Genomic DNA, 9,514 nt, shown 5'->3' with positions numbered 1-9,514 from the left:
TCCCTGAGTTGTCTCTCCTCACCTGTAACCCTGGGGCTTTTTTATAGGTGTCCTTTATTATGTTGAAGAATGCCCCTTTTTTTCCTGTTTTGCTGAGAGTTTTGATCAGGAATGGGTGTTGGATTTTTATCAAATGCCTTTTCTGCATCGATTGATGTGATCACGTGGTTCTTTTCCTCTGTTTTATTTTTGTGGTGGATTGAAGCATCCTTACATACCTGATATGAACCCCAGTTTGGCCATAATGAATTTTTTTTTTTTTTTTTGATAGGTTTTGGGAATGTTTTGACTAGGATTTTGTAAAAGATTCTTATATTTGTAGTTATGAGGGATATTGGTCTATAATTTTCCTTTTGAGTGGTGTCTTTGCCTGGTTTTGGTATGAAGGTTACACTTGCTTCATCAAGTCAAGTAGGGAGGAATCCATCCTTTTCTGTGTTTTGGAATAGTTTGAATACGATTGATGTCTGTTCGTCTCTGAATATTTGGTAGAATTCTCCAGAGTAACATCTAGGGCAGGACTTTTTTTTGTTAGTAATTTTTTATGAGCTGTTCAACTTCTTGTTTTGTTATGGATCTGTTCACCTTTTCCATATCAGTCCGTGTTAGTTTCGGTAAGTGGTGTGTTTCTAGAAATCTGTCCATTTCTTCTGGATTTTCAGTTTTTTTGGAGTACAGTTCTTCATAGTGTCCTGATAATAATTCTTTTTATTTCAGTTGTTTCTGAGGCCTATTTCATTTCTTATTTGTGTTATTTGTATTCTCTCCCTCTTTTCCTTTGTTAAATTTGCCAGTGGCTTGTCAGTTTTATTAATCTTTCCAAAAAACCAACTTCTAGTCTTGTTAATTTTTTCTGTTGTCTTTTTATTTTCTGTTTCATTTATTTATGCTTGAATCTTTATTAATTCCTTTCTTCTCGTGACTGTAGGCTTTTCTTGCTGTTCTTTTGCTAATTATTGGAGATGTTGGTTTAATGTGTTGATTTTGGCTGTTTTTTCTTTTTTGATGTATGCATTTATTGCTATCAATTGGCTTCTGATCACTTTTTTCTGTGTCCCAAAGATTTGGTATGTTGTGTTTTCATTGTTGTTTTTACTTAAGGAATTTTTGAATTTCATTTTTATTTCTTCTCTTATCCAGTCTTTAATGAGGGTGTTGTTCAGTTTCCATGTGTCTGCTCTTTTTCCATTGATCTTCCTATTGTTGATTTGTAATATGATAGCATTGTGATCTGAGAAGATGCTTTGGAGTATTTCAGTGTTTTTTAAATTTATTAAGGCTTGCTTTATGTCATAATATATGGTTTATCATGGCAAATGTTTCATGTGCTCTAGTAAAGAGTGTATATTGTCTTTTTATTGGGTGAAGTGCTCTGTAGATATCTATCAGGTCAGGTTGGTGGCTTGTATTGTTAAGATTTTCTGCGTCTTTGTTGAGTTTCTTTCCAGTTGTTCTATCTTTGATTGAAAGTGGTGTATTAAAGTCTCCTACTGTGACTGCGAAGTCACCCATTTGCGTTTTCATTTCAGTTAAAGTCTGATTTGTGTATTTTAGGTCTTTTTCAATTGGGACCATAGATTTTTATTATGGTTATATCTCGTGTTCAATTGATCCTCTAATCATCAGATAGTGTACCTCCTTGTCTCTTACGGTGGTTTTTGTCTTAAAGTCTATTTGATCAGAAATGAATATTGGTATGTTTACTGTTTTTTGGTTGACATTTGTTTGATAGATCTTTTTCCAGCGTTGATATTTAGTCTGTTTTTATCTTTGTCTCTGAGGTGTGTCTCTTTTAGACAGCGTATTGATGGGTTATGTCCCTCAGCACCACAACTCATGCAAGGCATCACCCCCAAGAGGCAGGAAAGTAGGGGAAAGAGAAGACAGGGTGACAACAGAGTAGAGCAGTGTCTGGAATCTAGGTAAGGGGATGGACCCAGGCTCTACCCCCAACAGGCAGGATATATATCTTATAATGGGATTGCTGGATCAAATGGTATTTCTCATTCCAACTTTTTAAGGACTCACCATACTGCTTTCCACAGTGATTGTATCATTTGACAGTCCCACCAGTCTCTCTGCATCCTTGCCAGCATTTGTTATTTTCTGTCTTGTTGAACTTTGCTGCTAGAGCTAGGGCAAGGTGGTATCTCATTGTTTTGATTTGCATCTGTCTAATTTCTAATGATCGTGAACATTTCTTCATGTGTTTATTGGCTGCCTGAATATCCTCCGTGGTAAAATGTCTATTCATGTCTTCTGCCCATTTTTTAGTTGGATTATTAGTCTTTTTGTTGTTTAGGTGTTGGAGTTTTCTATAAATTTTAGAGATAATTCCCTTGTTAGGTATGTTCCCAAATATTTTTTCCCAATCTGTAGTTTCTCTTTTGACTCTTTTGGAGAAGTGTTTAGAAGCCCATAAAAATTTAATTTTTAGAAGGTCTCATTCATATAGTTTCTCTTCTGCTGTTTGTGCATTTTGGGTGATGCTTGACAGTCTGTTTATGCCATCCTGGTACCCTAAACTTGCCCCTGTTTTTTTTCCTTGAGGAACTTTGTAGTTTTAGGTTTCACATTTAAATCTTTGATCCATGTGCAGTTAGTTTTGGTGTATGGTGTGAGGTACAGATCTTGTTTCATTTTTCTGCAAATGGTATCCAGTTTTGTCAGCACTATTTGTTAAACAGCCAATCTCTTCCCCATTTAATGGATTTGGTCCTTTGTCAAAGATCACCTGACCAGAGGTCGATGGAGGTATTTCTGGGTTCTCAGTTCTATTCCATTGGTCTATGTGTCTGTCATTAAACCAATACCAGGCAGTTTTGACTACTGTGGCTGTGTAGTAGGTTAACACAGATCTGGGACTGTGAGACCTCTTACTTTGTTCTTCAATAGTGCTTTGCTTATCTGAGGTCTCTTTCCTTTCCTTCTAAACTTAGTGATTGGTTTTTCCATATTCTTAAAGACTGTTGATGAAATTTCGATTAGGATTGCATTGAAGGTATAGGTTGCTTTGGGTAGAATTGACATTTTCACAATGTTCAATCTTCCTATCCATGAGCATGGGATGTTCTTCCATTTATGTAGATCTGGTATGGATTTGCATTGTGTAAATCTGCTGCAGAGGACCTCTTTCAAGTGATGAGGAGCAAAGATGTCTCCTTGAAGACTAAGGTGCGCCTAACCCAAGCCATGGTATATTCAGTCTCCTCTTATGCATATGAGAGCTGGACGAGGAATAAGGAAGAGCAATGAAGAGTTGATGCTTTTTACTTGTGATGTTGGAGAAGAATGCTAAGAGTACCATGGTTTGCTAAAAGGACTAACAAGTCTGTCCTGGAGGAAGTGCAGCCAGAATGCTCCTTGGAAGCAAGAATGGACAGACTTCATCTCATCTACTTTGGTCATGTTGTCAGAAGGAACCATTCCCTGGAGAAGTATATCACACTTGGTAAAGCGGAGGATCAACAAAGAAGGGAAAGGCTCTAATGAGATTGGTATACACAGTGGTTGCAGCTATGGGCTCAGTAATAGCAAGAATCATGAGGCTGGCAGAGGACTGGGCAGTGTTTCGTACCGCTTTGCATAGGGTTGCTGTGAGTCAAAATGATGCGGCGGTACCTGACAACAAACAACAAGAACTTAGGTTTCTTGAAGCTACAAAAGTGTAGTTTTCTAAAAATATGGAATATTTCATGAATTTGTGTGTCATCCTTTTACAGGGGTATGCTAATTTTCTGTGTATTGTTCTAATTTTAGTATATGTACTGCTGAATTGAGCAGTCTTGTAATGGATTTTCAAAGTCTGTTTTAATATCTACTTCATCAGAGATTACCATTGCCACTCCTCTCTTCTGGTTACTGTGTGCTTGGTATATTTATTTTTTTAAACTTTGATTTTTACCCTATTTATTTTGTCTTTGTTTCTACGATGTGTCTCTTGTAGGCAACATATTGATGGGTCATTTGTTTTTATCCAGTGTGCCACTCTGTATGTCTCTTATCTGGTACATTTAAACAATTTGCATTCAGTATGATTATGGAAATTTATTGCTGCCATCTTCTTCTTATTATTATTGTGTTGTGTTAGTTTTCCTTGTTCTGCTTAGTATTGTTGCTAAAAGGGCAAGGAGGCCACATCTCTGACCTCCTCTAACCCCAGAAGAGGAAGGCAGAATCGCTCAAGGCCTATTCCTGCAAGGCCAGACATGCTGCCTCCCTCCAGCCCTTTCACCAACCCTGACACCAGCCGTTCCTCCTGCAGAACTCACCACCTTTCTGCTGGGTTTAATAATTCACTGCAGTGGCCACACAGAACTCACAGATTATGGGGTTTATTAGGGAAGCACCAGGTTACAATTGAAGTTCATGGAAAATGCTCAGTCTCTCTCAGCCCACCATCTCTCAGCCAACAGCCTCTCACAATCTCTCTTCCAGCAGTGCATGTCCCTCGGTGTCTCTCTCAGCAATGCGTGTCTCTTGCGTCTCTTTCCCAGCAGTATGTGTCTCTCAGGAGCACGTGTCTCTCAGCAGCATGTCCTTCTCAGCCAGCAGTCAGAGATACTTCTGCCTCTAGGAGGCCTCCTTTTGAGCCTGGCAGAGTGGCCAAACTAGCCAATCATAATATCAGAATTCTAAGCACCTGAAAGAGAGCATTGTTTTGTGCCACTTGCAACAGAAATAACCTCAGATGGATAACTTTTACAATTAGGAGCTCCTCAGTTGCTCACCAGCCACTCCTCGGAAGGAAGGTTGGGCAGTCCTACTTCCGTAGTGATACTGCCTCGGAAACCCAAGGAGGGGTCGCTATGAGTCAGGGCTGACTCGATGGCACATAACAACAACAACAACAACAACAACAGTTGCTCACAGCAAATTCCACCATGGAGTTTACAAAAACTTATGGCTAGAAAAGCCATACCAGGTAATTTACTACACTACAGACCACCCCCTGGCTTTTCTAGCTATTATCCCTTTTATACTTCAAAAATTAACATACCCTTCACCATCAGTTTAAGAATAACCACACCCATGAAAGTATATAAGCCAGCCACTTCATGCCTTTATCTCCTCCCATTTTAAATAGCCAATTTCTAATTTGCCCAGCCCTATCAAACCAGTTCTCTGAGGAGACAATCATGCTCCTTTCTCTCTGGAGAATCTTCTGTTCTGCTTGGAAACTTCAGGCATCTGGATCCATAAACAAGCAAAGTCCAGCCCAGAACAAGCCATCAAATTGCAGCAACTTAGCACTAGCTCAGTGTCAAACATTTTCCTCTTCATTTGGTCGGGTTCTGGTCAGCTCAGCCCTAGCCATCCCAGCTAGGTCATGGGTACCAGCTGCCAAGTTTGGGAGTCACACACTTCCCTTCACTTCAGACCAGCCAACACCTTCTCTCACATCTTCAGTTCTCAGGGACAATTTCAGTGCCCTTAGGCTCACAACTCTGCACTTCAGACCAGCCAGCTGTTCCTCTCATCCCCAGCCTCTGTGGCCTAGGTCAAATGTACCAAACTCAGGCTGTTTCTTCTTTGCTGCACTTCCCCCATTTCCACTCAGGTGGACCCAGGTGATCACAAGAGAGTAACATGCAAGCCTACTACTCACTGGCTTCCTGGAAAGGGTTTTTCTCATGAATCATGACATTTCTGTCTCAGTGCACCCAAAACCAGTCTGCTTGCTGGAAATTCAAATAGCCAAACTGTCATTAGTTTTTTCCTCAGGTCCTTTCTTCAAATGCAAATCTTCCCTTCCCTCAGTAGTACTGGGTGGGGCTCAGGTTTTCTACCTAAGCTCCTAGTATTCTACACACGGGGCTTAAAAGAAAAACTGGTGTTTCTGCTGGGCAAATTCTGTTTCCCCTTTTAAACATAGCCAATCAAGTATCAGCTGAAGGCAGACTTACATGTTCTCTGTTATCCACACCCTATAACCATTTCTAATGTACAAACAGGTAAGAGAATATTCAATACCCGTAGTATATTCAGATAAACACATAAGCCAAAACACATGATTCTTTTTAAGACATTCCAGGTTTGTTTCTTCACCTTGATTACAATCCCATTCTTTGCATATGGCCTTGGGCCCTTGGCTGGGTGTAACCAAAAGCCCTAGCCTCTGGATCAATTATCTCCTTTAATACATAACACCAAAGAAAGTAACTATCTAAGAATCCAAAGTTTCACTTCCCAGGCACCTTCCTCCTCCTTTTTTTTTTTTTTTTTTTACAGAGTCTCATGCTTCTATGAGTCTGGTGCCACTGCAATGAATCCCACCGCTTCTGATACCAACTGCTAAAGGGGCAAGGAGGCCACATCTTCTGACCTCCTCTGACCACACAAGAGGAAGGCAAAATCACCATCAATAGCCCAAGGCCAATTCCTGCGAGGCCAGACATACTGCCTCCCTCCAGCCCTTTCATCAACCCTGACACCATCCATTCCTCTCACAGAACTCACCACCTTTCTTCTGGGTTCAGTAATTCACTGCAGTGGCCACACAGAACTCACAGATTATGGGGTTTATTAGGGAAGCACCAGGTTACAATTCAAATTCAGGAAAAACACTCAGTGTCTCTCAGCCGCTCTCTCTCAGCTAACAGGCTCTCACAGTCTCTCTCCCAGCAGTGCATGTCCCTTGATATCTCTCTCAGCAATGCATGTCTCTTGCATCTCTTTCCCAGTAGTGCATGTCTCTCAAGAGTGTGTCTTGCAGGAGTGCATATCTCTCAGGAGTATGGTTCTCTCAGCAGCATGTCTTTCTCAGCCAGCAGTCAGAGATACTTTTGCCTCTATGAGGCCTCCTTTTGAGCCTGGCAGAGTGACCAAACTAGCCAATCATAAAATCAGAATTCTAAGTGCTTGAGAGAGAGCGAACATCCCAGAACATTACTTTGTGCCATTCACAACAGAAATACCCCAGGTGGATAACTTTTACAATCAGGAGCCCTCAATTGCTCACAACAAATTCCACCACGGAGTTTACAAAGACTTATGGCTAGAAAAGCCATACCAGGTAATTTACTGCACCGCAGTTGTGTACAATTTACTTTTTGTTTATGGATTTTCTTTCTGTATCCTTCAGTACTTTTTTCTTTTCTTTTTGATTTTCTTCTTCATTTTGGTGAGTAGGTTTATTTTCTTTTTGGTTGCTTTGACATTTATCTTTATGTTCCTAAGTTTAAAACAGTCTGTTATTGCTTGATATCATCTTGACTTCTGCTGCATATGGAAGTTCTGTAACTGCACCATTTTATTCACCCTTTTTGTTTTGAAGTTGTTGTCATTTACAGACAACAACTTGGGTTTCCTGTTTTCAGTTTGCAGCTTTACTTTAATTTTCAGAGTTCTTATTTGGGTTGGTATGTGGATATGGTATTGTGTGTCTTGCTGTCAGGTTGCCATCTGATTGTCATTGGTTCTCTTTCCAAAGGGGCTTGCTTAAATGTATCTTGTAAGGTTGGTGTGATTTTTACAAATTCCTTAATTTCTGCTTATCTCAGAATGTCTTAGTTTCACTATGTATTTGAAAGACAATTTTTCTGGGTATATGATTCTTGGTGGGCAATTCTTTCCTTTCAGGTTTTCATATATGTCATCCCAGGGCCTTCTTGCTTGCTTGGTTTCTGCCAAGAAACCAACACTTAGTCTTATTGGTGCCCCTTTGTAAGTGATACATTGTTTTTCACAAGCTGCTCTCAGTCTTCTGTCTTTTGTTTTTGGAAGTTTGATTATGGTATGTCTTGGTGACTTTCTTTTGGGATCCATCCTTTGTGGATTTTACTGAGCTTCTTACATGGAAACCTTCTCGTCTTTTATGATATTACAGAAGTTTTTGTCAGTACCTCTTCAAAAATTCTCTCTGTGCTTTTTCTCCCTCTCCTCTTTTTCTGGAATTTCAGTTACATAGATTCTTTCTCTTGATAGTGTCCCATATAACTCTTAGACTTTCCTCATTCTTTTATCTGATTATTTCTCAAACAGATTAGTTTCAAGAGATTTGTTTACGTTTTATTTACTGATTCTTTTTACCATAGATTCAGTTCTGTGCTTTTTGTCCTTCATGAAGTTATCTATTTCTCATTTTTTTTTTTTTGTTAATTTTCTGGATTTCAAGTTGTTGTTCATGCATGATTTCTAATGATCTGTTTGTCATTTTGTTCTTGTATTGTTTTCCTGAATTGTTGTAAGATTTTTTCTCTGTGTTTCCCCTGATCTCTGAGAATACATTGTTCTGAGTCATAATGATCCTATGCATAACAGAATGAAATACTGCCCAATCCTGCTTCATCTTCATAATTGTTGCTATGTTTCAGTGTATTGTTGCAGGTATTGTGTCAGTCCATGTCATTAAAGGTCTTCCTGTTTTCTGCTGACTTGCATGATGTCCTTATCCAGAGACTGGTCTCTTTGGATAACATGACTTAAGTACAAGAGAACAACTTTTGCCATCCTTGCTTCTAAGAAGCATTCTGACTATACTTCTTCTAAGACAGATTTTTCATTCTTCTGGTAATCCATGGTATACTCAGTATTCTTCACCAACACTATAATTGAAATTCATTAGTTCTTCTTTGGTCTTCCCTTTTAATTGTCTAAGTTTTGTATGCACATGAGGCAGTGGACAATACAAAGGCTTGGGTGAGGTACATCTACTCTTCAAAGTGACATCTTTGCTCTTTAACACTTTAAAGAGGTCTTTTGCAGCAGATTTACCAAATACAAAGTGTCATTTGATTTCATGACTGCTGGTTCCTTGGGTGTTGATTGTTGTTCTAAGTAGAATGAAATAATTGACAACTTAAGTATTTTCTACATTTAGCATGATGCTGTTTATTGGTCCAATTATAAGCATTTTTACTGAAGGCTGTAGTCTTTGATCTTCATCAGTAAGTGCTTTAAGTCTCCTTTACTTTCAGCAGGCAAGGTTGTGTCATCTGCATATTGTAGATTATTAATGAGCCTTCCTCAAATAGTGATGCCACATTCTTCTTCATGGAGTCTAGCTTCTCAGATTATTTGCTCAGCGTACACATTGAATATATATGGTGAAAGGTTACAACCCTGGTGCACACCTTTTCTGATTTTAAACCATGTAGTATCTCCTTGTTCTGTTGGAATGACTGTCTTTTGGTCTCTGTACAGGTTTCTTATAAGCACAATAAAGTGTTCTCAAATTCCCATTCTTCACAATGTTATCCACAGTTTGTTATGATTCACAAAGTTGAATGCCTTTGCGTAATCAGTAAAACACAAGTACTTGTCTTTCTGGTGTTTTTTGCTTTCAGTGAAGATCCATCTGACATCAGCAATGATACCCCTGTTTCTGTGTCCTCTTCTAAATCTGCTTTGAATTTCTGGGACTTCCTGTCTATGTACTGCTGCAGTGATGTTGTTTGATATTTTCTGTATTCTGTTGTATTGACTTTCCTTTTTTTTTTTTTAATTAGGATTTGGGTGAAGATTTACAGAGTAAATTCACTTTTCATACAGCAGTTCACATATACATTGTCTC

General features: G+C 39.1%; 1 protein-coding gene and 1 non-coding gene across 2 annotated transcripts in view; one reads left to right on the top strand and one right to left on the bottom strand.

The window, feature by feature from the left end:
* Positions 1-9,514, top strand: part of FAF1 (Fas associated factor 1) — a 734,611-nt gene that overhangs the window by 28,031 nt on the left and 697,066 nt on the right. The gene's annotated exons all lie outside the window — the stretch shown is intronic.
* Positions 3,678-3,783, bottom strand: LOC122150454. The gene has a single exon (XR_006163672.1). It is a non-coding gene; the product is annotated as a U6 spliceosomal RNA (small nuclear RNA).

This window comes from Orycteropus afer, unplaced genomic scaffold, assembly GCF_000298275.1.
Source record: "Orycteropus afer afer isolate SDZICR_OR568_19922 unplaced genomic scaffold, OryAfe1.0 scaffold00145, whole genome shotgun sequence".
NCBI lineage: Eukaryota > Metazoa > Chordata > Mammalia > Tubulidentata > Orycteropodidae > Orycteropus > Orycteropus afer.
This window is presented reverse-complemented; position numbering and strand designations above follow the sequence as displayed.